The sequence below is a fragment of the Ochotona princeps genome, chromosome X (genome assembly GCF_030435755.1).
Source record: "Ochotona princeps isolate mOchPri1 chromosome X, mOchPri1.hap1, whole genome shotgun sequence".
In the NCBI taxonomy this organism is placed as follows: domain Eukaryota; kingdom Metazoa; phylum Chordata; class Mammalia; order Lagomorpha; family Ochotonidae; genus Ochotona; species Ochotona princeps.
The window spans coordinates 57,987,056-58,005,737 of NC_080865.1; the positions used below are offsets into that span (position 1 = coordinate 57,987,056).

Consider the following 18,682-nt stretch of genomic DNA (forward strand, 5'->3'; position numbering starts at 1 on the left):
ATTCCCCCTACTTTTCAAATAGCTAGAATTCCAATAGAAATAATAAAACATTCTCCTTAAATTTCTGTGATGAGCTTTGTACTTCATGCAGGAAATGTTTGCTAAAAGATTTGAACTAAAAGTTTTTCAACATAGGTAAGAATTACTATGGAAGTTAGGAGCTGTGTATTGCTCATATGTATTATGTATTACTTTTTATATTCCACAGATAAATACAGTGACATGCATCAAGCAGGAAATTCACAAACATTCATATGAATGTATATTACAGAAAGAGTAGGGTGGGGATTTTAATAACAGCATCTTCTGTCAACAGATTTTTTTTGTTAATAAGTACGCTATTGACTTCACTTTTGTTCTCTTATGTCTTCTTGCAACAATATTGAGAAGGAAGACTGGTAGAAGACTTGAATAAAAAAACACTTGTTTATGAGATGAAATAATACACCAACTAGAACATGCATCAGATGTTACGTGGCTATTAGTAATGTGGATTAATAAGGAAAATCAAAATAAGAAGGCTGAGGGAAAGCGTAAATGGCCTATTTTCAATCCAGATTATGCATCCCTTTGATCTCAAATGCTCCTGTAACCTTTGCTTTATTTTACTTATGAGTTAATATTTGCATACTGCAGTTCATACTCACAACTGTGTGTATAAACTATGAAGTAAAAAAATTAATGTTTCACACCTGTATCCTCAAACACTGTATTTTTTAATGTTGCTGAGTGCAATGTATTACACGGAAAATTGCACTATGCAGTAAAACTATTGTAAAGAATAAAAATTTACTAGCACCAAAGCAGGAGCAACATGATGCCTCTGCCCACACAATCCCTCCATGTATACACATATGACTTTTTCACATACTGTAACACTCATCACTGATGCGAGTGGAGTCTCCCTTTTACAGAATTTTCGTAATTGATTTTAATGTCCTTTGAATCCAGTAGAGGTTAGTTAGATTTCATATGATTCATTCTGGTACTGATTAAACTATACTGTCGTTGAAAATCAGAAAACTTCCATAGTTTTCTATGGAACCTCATTTTTCTCTTCAAAGAATTCAATAAAATCCAGAGTTAGATCATCATGTCTCAGCTCAAGGCCCATGTGTTGAAATCAAGATTTATTTGCTTCATAACTTTGAATAATCTAGTTAGATCATTGGGATACATATAGAATGCTAACCTTGACATCATGTGTACTGTTTCAAACGGTTTTGTCATGTATGTGAATGAATGTATTAAAGTATTTTTTTACTTTACAAAGACTTCTACTTCTGCAGTTTAAGCAGCTTGAACGTTAGTTAACTAAATACCACATTTGATTTTATTTCCATGCTAACAGTACAATTGTAATAATACATCTCAGGCACATGCTAAGTGCAACTCTTTAGTTGGAAAAGAGAAATACATAAATAACTTCAAGTTAGCATTATCACAGAAAGCAATATATTTGATAATTTAAAAAACTCATACTCCCATATTCCAAATGTATCTAAAACTTTTGAACAATTTTTTAAATTTTCTTTAAATTATTTTTTCCAACTAATTATTCAATAATACAAAATAAGTAGATGATTTTAGCTTTTTACTGCTAAAACACATCTTTTCAGACACCAAGAATCCATTTTTTCCATCATTTTAAAACCCAACTCTTTGCAAAACTGAGTGGAAATGTAGAACAAATGAAATTTCAATGGATATGAAATGAGTTATATAGTTATTAAACGGTGAGAATAGAGAATATTTTCTGCCAAACACAGCAGATAACTGAATTTTCTCCTCTTATGCTAAGATTCCAGCATTTATATATTTCCAAACATTTGACCCATGAGGTTTCCATCCCTTCAGAATTATTCTATATTGAGAGTGTTGAAACAGCAACATATAAACCTGATACAGAGTTGTGTAGCAGGCAGTAGTGCAGCCGGTTAAGTTGCCACCTGAAACACTTACATCACATTTTCAAGCATTGCTTCAAAGCCTGGCTGCTTCCAATCCACTTACCTGCTGCTGTACCTGAGAAATTAATGGATCACTGCCCAAGTGCTTGAATTTCTGCCACCCTTGGGGGAGACCCAGAAGTATATGTGCACATGTTCATACATACACATACACATACACACACACACACACACACACACACACACAGGCCAGAATTAAATGGTGAGTATTTGTGGTTTTTTTTTCATTAAAACTGCACTCAAAGTTTTAGATTTCTTTTAAAAAAAATAGTGGTGGACATGTAATGGAAGAGTAGAACTAAAATATTGATATTACACTTCAAATACACTTAAAATTATTTTTGTTGTTTTTGGTTTTGCACATTGTCATAGCTTTTAGTTTGTTTTCTAATCATAACCTTAACCCTCCACTGAATATAGAATTCAACAGGTAGTAGGTAGCAAAACCACTGATCCTCAATGGTACAGATAAGGGCTATAAACAATAACTAAAATTCAAAATGTTAATTTCACTCATACACATTATACTTTTCTTGTAAAGAAAATGTGACATATATATATGCACACGTGTGTGTTTATGTATATACACAGAATATATACATGTATATACATATATATACACTCAATATCTATATATATATAGATAGATAGATACACTCCATGAAATACTCTTCATTCAGCTGTAGAAAAGCATTAAATCCTATTTTTGCAAAAATAAATAGATGAATGAATAAATCAATAAATGTGACTGGCAAATATTACACTTAGTGAAATAAGCCAGTGTCCCCAAAACAAATATCATCTACTTTCTCTGATTTATGGTAACCAAAATATATGTTATTTTTTTCATTGGATAGTAATATTGAAAAGACTTAATAGACTTGTATGTATTTTTCTCAATACTACATCTTTCCAAGATACCTATGGAGCAGTTGATAATAAAACAAGTAAAATGCCACACTGTCCATTTCCTGATTTCAGCTTAAAATAAATTTTACTTATAGGTACTTGAAGCTTATAATAAAATATTTAAATCAAATAAAATAATACTTTGCCTGTTTCCTGATTTCAGCTCAGTGTAAATTTTATAATAGAAACTTAACATATATAGTTCTATCATTTTTTAATATTTTATAATGTATTCTAAAGTTGAAAAATACTTTGCTAAACTTGTTTGGTTTTTAATATTGTGATGAACTAAATTGCCAACTTCTACATTTTAATGTCAATTTTTATTTTAATATTTTTGTAGGTGACATTTTATTTTAGATATTTGAGCATGGAATTAATTCTTCTATGAATCACAAAATATGCTAACCTATCAAAATATAACTGATTCTGTTTAGAGAACATACATTTGTTGCATTTTTCTCCTGTTAGAAAGTTCATTGATGGATTTCCAGTACATAGAAAAGTGCCTGGTGAGCAAGTGTTTCTATCATGGTTATCACTTCTGTATGATTAGTCTACATAATTTTAGTCCTCTCAAAATATGCCAGTCTGTGTACCAGAAAAACAAATGGTGTTTCATTTCACTCACAGTAAAATTCAAGGCTGTTTAAATTGGCTGTGACATGTCACAATTTGTACCCCTCACTCCAGCATTTTGTAGTCAGCCCCTGTTTCCTCATTTCCAGTCCTGCAGGCAGGCCTCTTTACTGCTTCCTAGTTCATAATAGACACACTCCTTCCTTGGAGAGTAACATTGTTTAAAACTGCCCCCTAATTGTTGCATAGCTTTCTCTCTTACTTTTTCAAGGTGTTGGCTTTAGTGTCCCCTTGTCAGTTGATGTTTCTCTGGCTACAATTTGTGTGTGTGTGTGGGGGGGGTGTGCATGTGTGTGTCTAATATTTATTTGTTTTACTTGAAAGTCAAACTTAACATGGAGAGGAAGAGAAAGAGAGAAATATTCATCCACTGGTTCACTTCCCAAGTGGCCACAATGGTTACAGCTAGGCTGATCGAAAGCCAGGAGCCAGGAGCTTTTTTCAGATCTCCCAAATGGATACAGGGGCCCAAGGACTTGGGCCATGCTTTGCGCTTTCCCAGGCCAAAAGCATGGAGTTGGATTGGAAGTAGAGCAGCTGGGCCTCTTCAAGATCGCAGGGCTCCAGCACCCACATTCTCCCACCTCCCACTGCCACTCTATTCTCTTCCTTCCCTACTTCTTGCTTCTATTGCACTGATACACGTTTTATTTACTTATTTACTGCTTTTATTTCCCTAATAATAGAAACTTCATTTAACGGCAGTTTTCTTTTGTTTCTGCACTTCAGGATGTTTCACATGTACAAAATTTCAAGGCATTTATTAGGCCCTCAATAATGTATCTGTTGAAATAATAAATGTCCAAACAAGTACAGGTGATAATTAGCTCTGGAAGTAACTGTAATTATTTTAAATATGTGGACCTGAGGGAGTACTCTCTCCAAGGAATAATATTCCCTCTGAGTTATGAATTGCAATATGAACATTTCCAATAGTTTTTATAATATGTAGTCCAATAATTTGACTTGGACTGTCAGATAATATCAAGTTTAGGTCCACACCAGTTTAAAAAATAGTTGGTTAGAAGCTCATATTTGTACTGGAGTCAAAGTAGGATTCCTAATTAATTAAGAACTTCATTAAAGCATCCTTGGGAATAGTAACACACATTTGCACATTAAAATAAGACATATTTTAGGGGAAAATGTTCCATTCAATATTATGGGAACATTTCTTTTTCTTCACCTTTTTAAAGTTGTTACCCACTGAAGCTATACAAACAGTTTGGAGTCTTACACTGTAGGCTAAGTATTACAATTTATAAGAAGACAGTTTCTTCTCTTTTGCTTTGTGCTTCATGGTTTCTCCTGCCTGTCCCACACAGTAACCTAGATTACATTACAGAAATAATTGATGGGAATAAGATTGTAGATGCTGTCATCATTAGAGTATGCATCTTTCTGTTTAGCATTTTTTATAACTTCTTTATACAAAGTATTTTAAAGTTTCAACAACTTGCTACTATGGATGACAAAGAAATTTTCACTCATTAAAACTAGTCAGTGTAACCGCACAAGAGATTGGGCATCTAAGACCCTAACCTACAATTCCTGTCTCGTCCTTTCCCCCAAAGAAAACAACTAGATACAATACAGAAAGTAACTACCTAGCAATATCAAGTGAAAGGAAGCTCACGAATGATGACAAGGAGGTAATATTTGCTAAGGGATGCTAAGAAATGCACCTAGATAAGAAATGACAACATTCTACAGCTTTGACCTTTAGCATGTCATGGAAAACAGAAAAATGCAATCGTTTGGCTTGTATAATGAAAAAATTAAAATCTTGCAAATAGTGTACACGTCAAGAGGTTGGGGAACTCCTGAACGGGTAAACACATAAGAAGGTCATCCTGTAGTGTCCATATGCATCTCTGAATGCACCTCAACAATGCATGAATAAAACACATGTTAAACTGCTCAAACAGACAAATAATTGAATATATAAGCACCACAAGGTTGGTGAACAGCCAACTGAAGTTATAGTTCAAATTCATTGAAGAAATGAGCTTTAAATTACAAAAAGCCACACACTGCAGAAAAATAATAGAATTCAAAATTTCTACAAATTAACACTGCTAATGTACTGATATGATCTGAAATTATCCAGTATGTAAAGAACAAAAACTGAAAACATATTTGGACATAAAACAAATGCTTGATCTGCAGATAAGGGATCTTTTCTTCCTAGTAGACTAATCATTTATCATTGTGTAATGTTCCTTTTGCTACTAATATTTTTCTTTAGTATAAAATCTACATATAGCTATCTCCTCTTTTTCTTTTTTATGATTTATGTGTTCAGGGTATGCCCGTTTCATTTTTTTCACTTTAAATTTACCTATGTCATTTTATTTCAAATAATTTTTTCTTATGTGTAGCCTATTGTTGGATCAAGTTTTTTCCTATACCTCTCTACTTTTTTATTGGAATAATTAGGCTATTAATATTTATGACTATTATTGATAAATCAGCTTAAATATGGAAGCTTACCTTATTCTAATTATTTTTGCTTTTGTTTCCGTTATGAGCTGAAGTGGTATCGTATCAAACATCATACGTTGAAGTCCTCAGCAGTAATATCATGGAATGTGACTGTACAAATGATATTTTTTAAGTAGTTAGTCTATCAGGAGGCCATTAAGTTTTGTAAGCTTTCACTTCAGAGTATTATAGGAGACTTTATACACTATTTAATTCCCTTTTGTAACAAAACTGTTCTGGCTGAAGACTGCCTTATGATAGATGATTATTACAGAGTCTCAGCTCCTCCCTTGGACCTGGTTATATTTTCATAGTGAAAATGAACTGACCCCAACTACCTCATTGTTTCCATGCTAGCCTCTCTTGTCATCAGAAGAGTAATAGCAAAGGGCTGATTCACACTGCTTTGTCACTTAAAGGTCATGGTAGAAATTCAGCTTCCCATTGGAACCACGGTACAGTGGGACCAGCAAGAGAAGAAGCTAGAAGCCCCCAAGGTATCCAAGAAGCAGCTGTGGCACATGAATAGCTTCACAGTGACTGCATTTACGCAGCTGGTGGCTCAGCCTGACGTGGTGGAAATGTACATTGTGACGGCGCACGACCCCATGCTATTGGTTTACCTGAAAGCCATGTGGAACTTGGTGCCGGAGCCATGACACTGGAGTTTTAAGTCTAAGTACCTGCGGGCAAGCGGGGCTTCGTGAAGCCCTCGTTGGAGCTTCCAGACTTCATAAAGTCATATCGGCACTGGGGAGATGCGGATGACCCTCCAGGAGACAGAAAAACAAAGACTAAGAGAAGGTTTGACCCAAGATAGGTAAGATTGACATCGACTACTTGAAGATGCACGACGGCTTCTTCAAGAGGCAGACCAAGCTGAAGCTGACCACAGGACCTGTGCTACGGAGGAATGGAGTTTGAGACAGAACTCAAGGAGAAGCCTGGAGATTTCCCTGGGCATGCTGGTAGGTGTGAATGCCCACAAGGTCCCACCCCCGTGGTTGATTACCATGCAGGGATATGGAACCCCTTCTCCCCAAGTTGTACCCCAACCTGAAAATGTCCAGGTTGAACTCGCCAATCCCTGAAGGCTGCTCCTTTGGGTACCCTGCTGGGGGTTAGGACGAGGTCCCCGTGGATGTGACCCAAAAGACGTTCTAGGAGGACGTGTTTGGAAGCAACGCTGTGGAACTTCAGACCAAGACTGAGCAAACAAAAAATTGATGAAGCGTCTTGGGTGTATGTGGGGGAATTGGAACCATCTGATGAAGAGTCCTCAGAAGAAGAGGTAGAGGTGGAAAGCAATGAAGACAAACCAGATGAGACTGGTTTCATTACCTCTACAGTCAGTGGCCTCATCACCCCTGGGGGGGGGGGGGGGTTCTTGTCCGTGTCTGCTGGAAGTGAGACAGCTAACCTCACTGAGCTGAGGAACAAGAAAATAGAGGAGGTGGGGAAGAAACCCCTCAGCTATTCACCATGTTGCTAGAGAAGAGGACAACCTGAGTGAGGCGCGTCATGTTGGGGGTTCACCCATATTTATGACATGTCCATGGTGATTAGCCAGAAGGGCCCGGCCGCAGAGCTACATGGTGTGGAGATCGCCCTGGTACCTGAGGAGCTGGAACTGGAGTTGGAGCCTGTGGCCATGACCAAGAAGTATGAGGAGCAGTAGGCCCAAGGGCGAAGGAGGATTTCAGCAACATGGTGACTGAGCATGCTGCCAAGCAGAAGCAATAAAAGTAGAATGCTCAGCCCCAGGACAGCCTAAGGGTCAGCAAGAAACACAAGGAGTTCAAGTACTAAGTGCCCTTCCACAGTTGGCCCTTGTCCCTGATGCCTGGTCTTCACACGCAGGTACCCTAGAGACAGCTCTCCTGCAGTCCCTTCATATTCTCACTTTAGACTTGTTTTGTAAGTAAATCAGTTTCCCAAGGGCGGGGATGGGTAGGGGGTGGGGGGAATAGCATCCAAGTAGGATCTTGAGCAACTCTGGTTTCCACCACATTACTCTGCTTTGTTGACACACAGTGGAAAAGGAATGTTACACTTCCCAGTGGGGCTTGATGCAGTCAAGCATGGAGGAGAATTGGACTACCTACTATTGTATCACTGTCTTCAGGCTCAATGCTAGGTCTGGGAAGAGGTGTAGTTCTCCACTGGCACAAAGGATTTTTCATACAACTATTATCATTATCCTCAGTTAAGTGAAGCAGCATTTCCAGTGCATGAAACTGTCAGAAAAGTCTCAAAAAAGAAACAGTAAAAAGTTGAAAATTCTGAAACTCAAAACTACAGTTTCCAAAACTGAAAATAAACACTCATTAATTACATGACAGACAGTAGAGAGCAAGAGTACACTAGATTTAAGACATAGAGAAATCTAAACTGAAGAAGAAATGGAAATACAAACGTTAACAAATACTCAGAAACATTTTAAAAATCAAAAGATCAGATATATGTGAGATCAGAATACCAGGAAAAAAGGGGATAGAGAACAGAGAAGACAAAGTAAAAAGGCTAATAATTTATCAGATTTAATGAAATGTATTTTAGGTCTACGGCCATACCACCTTGAACGCACCTGATCTCGAAATGTATTTTAGATATGATGACACTTCAACAAGGTCTTTGGAATGTACTAAAATCTGTTTGTTTTTTAATATTTATTTGAAAGACAGTTAGAGAGAGAGAGAAAGATCTTACATCTGGTAATTCACTCCCCAAATGACCACAACAGGTAGGGCTGGAATTTACCGTGTTCCAAGCTGGTTGTTGCAGACATTTTGGGAGTGAACCAGCAGATAGAAGAGCTTTCTATTTTTCTTTGTCTTTCAAATAAATAAAATTCATTCCGAAAAGAAAATCTATATGAACGCGTGACTTATGATCCCAAAATTCTTTGACATACATGTTTAAAATGATCAATTTTATTGTATAATGAAGTATGGCTAAGTGGAACTGCTAAGCTTGATAAGTTTATTACATTTATCTTAAGATTTTCTGTGAATGAAAACTAGTCAAATGATTCTGAAATTTAACCATATAATAATCAACACAGATCAATGGAGCAGAGTAAGATAGTAAATCAATTTCCCTTAAATGCAATTTAGTAGAAAGAAGACAGTATATGCAACACATGTTGCTGAAACAGCTAGAAATCTATGTTAACAGATTAACTGCTCACCATTTCCCCCCCAGGTCTTTCTCACTCCCGGATTATGCACCCTCCAGGTGGCTCCATGGCCCGACTTGACAGAACCAGCCCCCAGCGCCAGCCTCCACCAGCCGAAGCTGCAGCCAAGCCCAAACAACCCTCGCCCACTCCAACTTTTGCCCGTACCAGTAGGAACAATCAGCCCAGCCTGGCCCTCCCCCGATCCAGTCCACATGAGGCCCACAGGTGTTATAGCCCTGCTTAGTCTGATCTGCCCCCATCCCAGCCCACGCTCTCCAGTGGGAGGAGCTGTCCGGCAAGGGGTGCCCTAATCCCCTGCCGGCTCTGCCCCCTCCCTTCCTGGTTCTCACATGTGTACTGGTTGGGTGCTGCGGTCACATCCAGTACAGGCAACCTCACATTGGCATTCTGTATTGTGCACTGGTTTTTGTCTTGACTGAACCTGGCCCAACCTGCACTCTGTTCTGGTGCTTGGATTTGTCAGTGGATGACGTGAACTGATTCGGCCTGGTCTGCCCCCAACCCATGCTAAATGTATGTCAGTGGGAAACTTTCCATGGCCTATTCTGGGCTGTTTCCTATCATGCTTCTTGCGCTTACCTGCAGGGACTGTGTCCTGCCAGAGGAGTTGCCCAGGCTTCTCCATCAGAACCCCTCCCAATGCCAGATTTTGCGCATACCAGGGGGTTCATGAGCCAGACCTATTCAGTCCACCTCCTGTCCTAGCAGGAACAGTGGCTTTTCCTGACTGGCCTTCAACCCAATCTGGCTCTTGCTGTTGGATGTTTCAGCCCAGCCATGGCTCGTCCATATCCACACACGGTTCACATATGGCTCAGTAGGGGTTGAGACCTAGCCTAGTCTGTCCCACATCTACCCTGGTCCTCCAGGACACCAGACGGTGTTGGGGTCTGACCCAGCCTGGTAATCCAGTCCCAGTGCACACTTGTGCCAAGGGAGACTACAACCAACAAAAATAAAATAAGTCTTTCAAAACAGAAAAAACTTTCAGCTTGATAGTAAGAAGAGATAAAATTCAATACAAAATAAGTGCAGCAAAAAAGAAAAAAATTAGAGCATCAAAACTAAGGTACATGAATATGGAATAAGCAAATGGAAAGATGGCCAATAACATTTTGAGAAGAGCAGATTATAACTACAATAAGATGCTAGTACTCATTCAATAAAATGATAATGAAAATCTGATGTACCCATAGCACTTATTAGGATGCAGAAAAAAATCAAAATATATAACTATATACAATATTAATAATCTCAAGAAAGCTTCCTTCAAGCTAAGTGACAGGAGTAATTTAAAAAAAACCTATACACAACATAATTCAATTTATCTAAAACTCTAGAAAAGATCAAATAATTGTGACAGAAGGAATAAAACTGTTTACCTAGAATCAGGAATATGCAAAAGGGTTAAAATAAAGATGAAAAGGTGAGAGAAAAGTTGTGTATCTTCATCATATGAAAGTTGCATGCTGCCATGAAATTATAAAATGCCAAATAATTCCTTTAAAACTAGTTAATTTGATTATTTCTAAATATTGCTTCAATAAGCCAAATAAGGAAAACTACTCAAAACCCTTAATCACTGATTATGGAATCTTTGAATTAAAGAAGATTGAAATTCAGGTTGTTTGTTACTTTTTTCAGGTTTTATACACTAGGCCATACTTTCTCCAAAGTAAACTCCTTTTTCAAGTGTTATTGCTTCTTAAATATTCTTTGCAGTCCTATTGTAAAGAACTTCATGACTCACCGACACAGTAATATGCATATCCACACAGCCAGAATTATTTCATAATCTAAACTTGTCATAATTCACTTGGATTTCAAATGAACTATATTAATGTGTTAGCACATCTGCCTTAACATTAAGAGAAACATACATCAGGAATTTTCTACCTATGAGCTCAGTTCTTAATAGAGTATATAGTAAATAGTGAAATATTGCAATTACTCATTATTAAGTACTTTGTAAAAACTGAAATCCTTAACAGTATAAGCAATGTGGAAAATGTCTTTAAAAAAATCACACTACTGGTGAATGTGTGTAGAAGTATTGTAGTGTACCCTATGAAAATGTCTGAGTATTACATGTTAAAGATTTTACTAATAAAATATTTTAAACCATAACATCAAGTCTGTTTGAATAATAATTTCAGTCCTGATTTAAAACATTCTTGATCCAATATTTTTTCCATTTTATGCTATTGATCAAAATGAGATTTTCTTACAAAGAAATACTGACATTTTCTCAAAGGACTTTAATGTGAAAATCCAATAAGGGTACACACACTGACAGGTAATATAGCAGAAGCACCACTCTAGGCAGAAGCAGGAGATGGCACAAAAAGAGTAACTGATCAGAGGAAGAAAGGGAAATCTTAAACTAGTAGAGAGAAAATCATGAAGCTACCCTATTTTCATTGATGACCAAAGGGCTGGTTAACTGGTGTCACTAGGTGCCCTACAGTGAAGAAATCGAAGACTTAGGTACAGGCGCTTGACGCAGCTGTTAAGAAACCACTTGGGTCACCTAAACCTCATCTCGGAGTGTCTGGTTTTAGTCTCAGCTATTACACTTTCAATTCCAGCTTCCCGTTACTGGACATTCCAGGTGGAAGCAAATGATGGCTCAAATACTAGGGTTTCTGCTCTTCACTTCACAGGAGAAGATGGAATTCCAGGTTCTTGGCTTTGTCCTGTTACAGCTCTGGCTGTAGCAGACCTTTTGAGAGTGAACCAACAGCTGTAACATCTGTGTGTGTGTGTGTGTGTGTGCACGTGCATGCATGTGCACATGTGTATGTTTATCTGCCTGTCAAATAAAATGAAACTAAACAGGAATGTAAATAAAAAGAAGTCTGAAAGACTAATTGCAGGTATTTGAAACCCCTACTCCATTTTCAATCTGTTTTGCAACTTAGGCTCGCCCCAAAATACCTTCCACCCTCAGTAAAACACTACTGCCTTATTTTCTGAAAATACTGAAATAGGTTTCCGAACAGGCAGACACAAAGCCTGCCAAGCAGAATAGTGGAGCTGCAAACTGAGAGCAAGTAGATTAAGTGAAAATTTGCATATTTTAAATTATACATTCTTCAATTTTCTTCCCCCATTCAATTACTTAACACATTTATTATCCAAGAAGGAATTTTCAATAGTCTTCTACTGGAAAACAGATTAGTCCAAGAGAAAAACACTTAAATACATTGACACTATGGATTTCCCAAGGAAACAGTCCAGGCAGATCATCTTCATGTGAATATTACAATGAACAAACCCACTCATACGCATAGAGTCTCACACAGATTTTTCATAATGCACTCTTACTAAGAAGTCAGGCATTTGTCATATGATATTTAGAAAATATTTAATATAAAAGATGGAAGAAATAGCCAAGAAAAACTGTATTTTGGATGCAAAGAATATGCATGGAGGAAAAGATTTAAGGCTGCAAATAATCTCAAAACCATAATATATTATTTCTATTTCCATTTAGCAAAGCCAGAAACCCACTTAGTAAAACTTAAACAACCAATTGCTAGTCCTGGCAATTAAAAATGTGATAATAGATATATTAGATTCAATGGAAGGGCTGAAAGACAACAATAATGACACATTTTAGGAAGGAGAGCCAAAGACAAAGAAACAAGAGGGATAGCAGCTATGAGGTAACAAAATCAGGTTAGACATTCAGGAATTACATCATCTGAATTGTAAGAGTTTCAGGGAAAAAAGTAAAAAGAGTAATATAAGAGAAGAAATTGAAACAGAAATTAAGAAAATAACACAGAATTGAAATGTATATATTTCATAACAGCAGACGACATCAAAAACTTAGAAAATGAAATAAAACATCAATTTGTATCAGGCCACATGATTTTGCAATTTCAGAATATGGGAAGAAATAAGTAATGTTGGCAGTTTTTCTATAATGGTAAAGAAAGGAAAGACTTCAAGCAAAGCTAGTGAAGAATAGCTTCAAAATTCTTAGCCAAGACTATGTATGTTTCAGGGCTGTTAATCAGTGCTTGTAAATAAACTGTGAGTAAAGTGATTTCTCACTTATAAATCTATGCTTCTCGAGTCCATTATTAAAGTTTGAAAGAAAAAAATGAATGGTTTTAGATATTTAAGTTTAAAATAGAAGGACTGGCATTGTGGTACAGTAAATTAAACAGCCACTTGGGACTCAGTATCCCTTATCACTACTTTGGTTCAAGTCTTGGCTGCTCTGTTTATGATCCAGTTCCCTGCTACTGTGTCTGGGAAAACGGCAGAATGTAGTTCAAGTACTTCAGACCTGACTACCCGTGTGAAAACATAAGACAGCAATTCTGGCTCTTGGCTCTAGCTTGACCCTGTCCTGACCACTGAGTTGTGAACCAGTGGATGGACGATCTGTTTCTCTGAATCTTCTTCTCTGACATTCTGCCTTACAATGTATAATTTTTTTAAAAAGTAAAGTGTTTAAAATAGGGGACGTTCCTCTGGAATACTTCTCAACAGAGACCTTATAAGAAATTTTCTAAATAATGACATAACCTAGAAAGAGGAAGATCTCTGATACTGTTATGACTTTGTACATAGACTTTTCTGAATAGATTATGCTTAAATATCATTATACTTTATTTGAATACATCATCAATAAGTCCTTTGAAACAAAGTTGTTCAAGGGAGTTTGGACACTTTGTATAGAAAAATAGATCAAACAAAAGACATAATATTAGGTTTGATATTCTCTAGTCTTGGATCAGTAATTCCTAGTTTTAAAAAGCTCATTTCCCTATACCTTTGTGGAGTACCTATTCCACGCCAAGTATGTGCGTCGTAAGGAAGGTAATGGCGAGGATGACCCAATACCTACACAACTTCCCCCAGTGGTCCTAAGTGTCAAAATGGATAATTAGCAAATGCCTTTTACTGTGAACACTTGCCAATTTTACTTTACTTATTTTTAGCAAATAATGTGCACACATACACACACACACATGCATACACACACATATGAATTGATTTTGAAGCTGAAGATTTGAAAACTTGTCAAAAGTATCTGCTAAAGTAGGCAACAACTTTGCCTGAGACTCCCTAGTTTTCTGCACCTAAAGTTCCATATTATAGAAAACCCTTCGCTGCATGGTTGCTTACCCTTTCTGTGCCATGCGGGATTGAAAGTACTGGCTAGCATGAGTATACATGTTTGCATAAAATAAAATTGTAGATACCTTTTCAAATAACATAATGTTTTGGCAGTGATAAAAATCTTACATAAATGACGCATTAGCAATACATTGCTAAATATGTTTTTCTCTTTTTTTTTTTAGCAATATATGGCTAATTACAAAACAGGAGTTTTGCTAGAAAAGAAAATTTTAAATATGCAATTCTGATTTTAAAAAATAGCTGTCAACAGAAGCTTCACAAAGCCAGTTTGATACTGTACAATTCGAAACTATGGGCAAGCTAGTTAGTAAAATCTTAAATATATATATATAAAAGGGCCAGATGCAATGGCCTAGGGAGCTAAATCCTTGGCTTGTATGTGCCAGGATCCCATATGAGCACTGACTCATATCCCAGCTGCTTCACTTCCCATCCAGTTTCTTGCTTGGGGCCTGGGAAAGCAGTAGAGAATGGCCTGAAGCCTTGAGACCCTGTCCCTGCATGGGAGAACCAGAAGAAGTCCCTGGTTCCTGGCTTAGAATCGGCTCAACTCCAGCCATTGTGCTACTTGGGGAGTGAATGATAGGATGGAAGATCTATCTCTTTGTCTCTCCTTCTTGCTGCATATCTACCTCTCCAATAAAATTAACTAAATCTTTTAAAAGTTATGTACGATACAATAATGTATTACATACTTTTATTTTAGTAAAGATTATCTATGTATCTATATTATCTATCTATCTACCTATCTATCTATCTGGCAGAGTTAAGAAAGAGAGACAGAGCTATTCTGTTATCTGGTTCACTTCCCAAAAGGCCACAACGACCAGGGCTAAGCCAGGCTGATGCCAGCAATGAGGAACTCCATCTTGGTCTCACGCATGACAGGATGGCAACTAGTTGAGCTGTTCTTTTCATATCAGCGGGATTCGGGGTTGGAAGTGAAATAGCTGGGACCTAAACTAGTGTCCATATAGAGGAATACCTGTGATTTTGGTTCAGCTCACTGTGCCATGACACCTCAGACCAAAGCTGTCACTTGAAACCAATTTGTGACTCTTGGTAGGAGGTTGGTTTTTTGATACTGTTTGCAATTAAACTTTCTCTAATATGTAAAGTAATTGATTTGTTAAGTATCTTACATGCATTTTAAATCAGTGTTAATATCAATGAAAAATCGATTACTTCTCTGATGTGAATTCTAAAATTAAAATAATTAAAATAATTCATTTCTGAAATTGGGTCCAAAAGTTGGGCAATAAAGTCAATTACAGGGCCTGGCACCATGGCCTAGTGGCTAACGTCCTTGCCTTGAATATGCTGGGATCCCATAAGGACACAGGTTCTAATCCTGGCAGCCCCACTTCCCACCCAGCTCCCTGCTTGTAGCCTGGGAAAGCTGTTGAGGACGGCCCAAAGCCTGAGACCTTGCACCCGCATGGGATACCCGGAAGAGCTCCTGGCTCTTTGCTTTGGATTGGTGTATCACCGGCCATTGCAGTCACTTGGGGAGTGATTCTTCGGACAGAAGATATTACTCTCTGTCTCTTCTCCTCTATATACATCTGACTTTGAAAAAAAAAGTAAATTACAAAGGCAACACATTTACTGATCCACTTCTAGTAAAATTAATTTTGTATTCAGTTCATGACTTATTATTAAATGTAACTTACAATGCAGGAAATCATAAATTTCTGGAAAATGTTAAGATGTAGGGTAGGTGTGATATTTTCTATGCCAGGTCTATTGTTGTGGTAAAGCAAATTAGTATTCCACCTGCAATGTTGACATCCCACAATAGTGTTGGTTCTAATCCAGCTACTCAGCTTCAGATTCCAGCTCTTTGCTAACGAGCCTAAGAAGGCAGCACAAGAAGGCCTAAAGGTTTAGTTACCTTAAGACATCCAGATGGGAGACCTGGAGAGAGTTCTAGGAGCTTGGCTTTACTTAAGTATAGCCCCAATCATTACAGTAATTTGGGTGACTCAATCAGTGGATGGATCTCTGTCACTTTGCCTTTCATATAAATAGATCTTTTAAAACGCGGAAATATCTTCTAAATTGAATCTATTCATCTACATACTCCAGGCAGTTACTAACATGTATATAATATGTATTTGTAATACTTTTGGATTATGTTCAATCATATGATTATACCATGAGATGAGCATGGCTTATTCAGGTTGATATGTCTTTTAATGCACTCTCATTTTCCTTGAGTAATAATTTACTATGCTATAATTTCCCAAAATAGGGAAAAAGTTTTTTTTAAAAAAAAAAAAAAAACAGGGAGGCGAGCCGAGGGCTGCGGGAGAGGACGTCTAGCTCGGATCCCGAACCCAGTCCGCCATGTGCCCATGGCTCATGGCGGGCTGGGCCCGGACATGCCTAGGTGTGGGGCCTGCTTCCTTCCGGGGTGAGTACGCCGAGGGGGGAGGCCTCCGTGACTGGGCATGTCCGGGGCCCACCCGCCACCCTCATTGGGTGGTGAACGGGATTGGGGAGGGGCGCAACCTCGGGCCTGCAGGATTACACCTCCGGCTGCCAGAGGCGAGCCGAGGGCTGCGGGAGAGGACGTCTAGCTCGGATCCCGAACCCAGTCCGCCATGTGCCCATGGCTCATGGCGGGCTGGGCCCGGACATGCCTGGGTGCGGGGCCTGCTTCCTTCCGGGGTGAGTACGCCGAGGGGGGAGGCCTCCGTGACTGGGCATGTCCGGGGCCCACCCGCCACCCTCATTGGGTGGTGAACGGGATTGGGGAGGGGCGCAACCTCGGGCCTGCAGGATTACACCTCCGGCTGCCAGAGGCGAGCCGAGGGCTGCGGGAGAGGACGTCTAGCTCGGATCCCGAACCCAGTCCGCCATGTGCCCATGGCTCATGGCGGGCTGGGCCCGGACATGCCTAGGTGCGGGGCCTGCTTCCTTCCGGGGTGAGTACGCCGAGGGGGGAGGCCTCCGTGACTGGGCATGTCCGGGGCCCACCCGCCACCCTCATTGGGTGGTGAACGGGATTGGGGAGGGGCGCAACCTCGGGCCTGCAGGATTACACTTCCGGCTGCCAGAGGCGAGCCGAGGGCTGCGGGAGAGGACGTCTAGCTCGGATCCCGAACCCAGTCCGCCATGTGCCCATGGCTCATGGCGGGCTGGGCCCGGACATGCCTGGGTGCGGGGCCTGCTTCCTTCCGGGGTGAGTACGCCGAGGGGGGAGGCCTCCGTGACTGGGCATGTCCGGGGCCCACCCGCCACCCTCATTGGGTGGTGAACGGGATTGGGGAGGGGCGCAACCTCGGGCCTGCAGGATTACACCTCCGGCTGCCAGAGGCGAGCCGAGGGCTGCGGGAGAGGACGTCTAGCTCGGATCCCGAACCCAGTCCGCCATGTGCCCATGGCTCATGGCGGGCTGGGCCCGGGCGGCCAATGCACCATTTGGCGCCAGGCTGAGCCTGCTGGCCGCCCGTCCGGGGAGCTCTGGGGTATTGGACGTCTGAATCGCTGCTGAGATAGCTCTAGAGTGACCCCACTGTTTCTGGGATCTGAGTCAATCCTAAAGATTCCCAATACCAGCAACTCTTCCTTTGAAGAACTTCCAATCCCTTAATAAGGCTGAGCTTTGAACACCTATCAAGTAAAAGATAAGCTCCGGCTTGTCTAGCAGGCTGACACCTAATGGTCCTTGGAGCAACCACGTGCAGGTGCGTGATTCACGGCTAGGAACGGTCCCAATCTGGGATGCCACAGCTGGGATGAGGTTCCCACCAAGGGGTGTATGTGCTGGAATGGGGGCTGCGTTCTATCTAGAAAACAGTTGCAGTCACCCGAGGCACTAGTGTGGGCTGGGATTGGATGCACCAGGCCGGTTCAGATCCCAACACCATCTGGTGTTATGGAGAAACAGGGTAGATGTGGGACTGACTAGGCTGGGTCTCAATCCCCTTCTGAGCCATGTGTGAGCTGTATGTGGGTATGGACGAGCCATGGCTGGGCTGAAACATCCAACAACAAGAGTCAGAATGGGGTGAAAGCCAGCCAGGAAAAGCCACTGTTCCTGCTAGGACAGGAGGTGAACTGAGTAGGGTTGGCTCAAGAACCCCCTGGCAAGCGCAAAATCTGGCATTGGGAGGGGTTCTGATGGAGGAGCCTGGGCAACTCCTCTGGCAGGACACAGTCCCTGCAGGTAAGCGCGAGAAGCATGATTGGAAACAGCCCAGAATAGGCCATGGAAAGTTTCCCACTGGCATGCATTCGGCATGGGTCAGGAGCAGACCAGGCTGAATCAGTTCATGTCATCCTCTGGCAAATCCGATCACCAGAACAGAGT

At 39.9% G+C, this 18,682-nt stretch overlaps 1 long non-coding RNA gene and 1 pseudogene across 1 annotated transcript in view; one reads left to right on the forward strand and one right to left on the reverse strand.

Moving 5' to 3' along the window:
- Window positions 1-18,682, reverse strand: part of LOC131478606 (uncharacterized) — a 42,426-nt gene that overhangs the window by 11,938 nt on the left and 11,806 nt on the right. The gene's annotated exons all lie outside the window — the stretch shown is intronic.
- Window positions 6,347-7,811, forward strand: LOC101521272 (splicing factor 3B subunit 2-like; annotated as a pseudogene).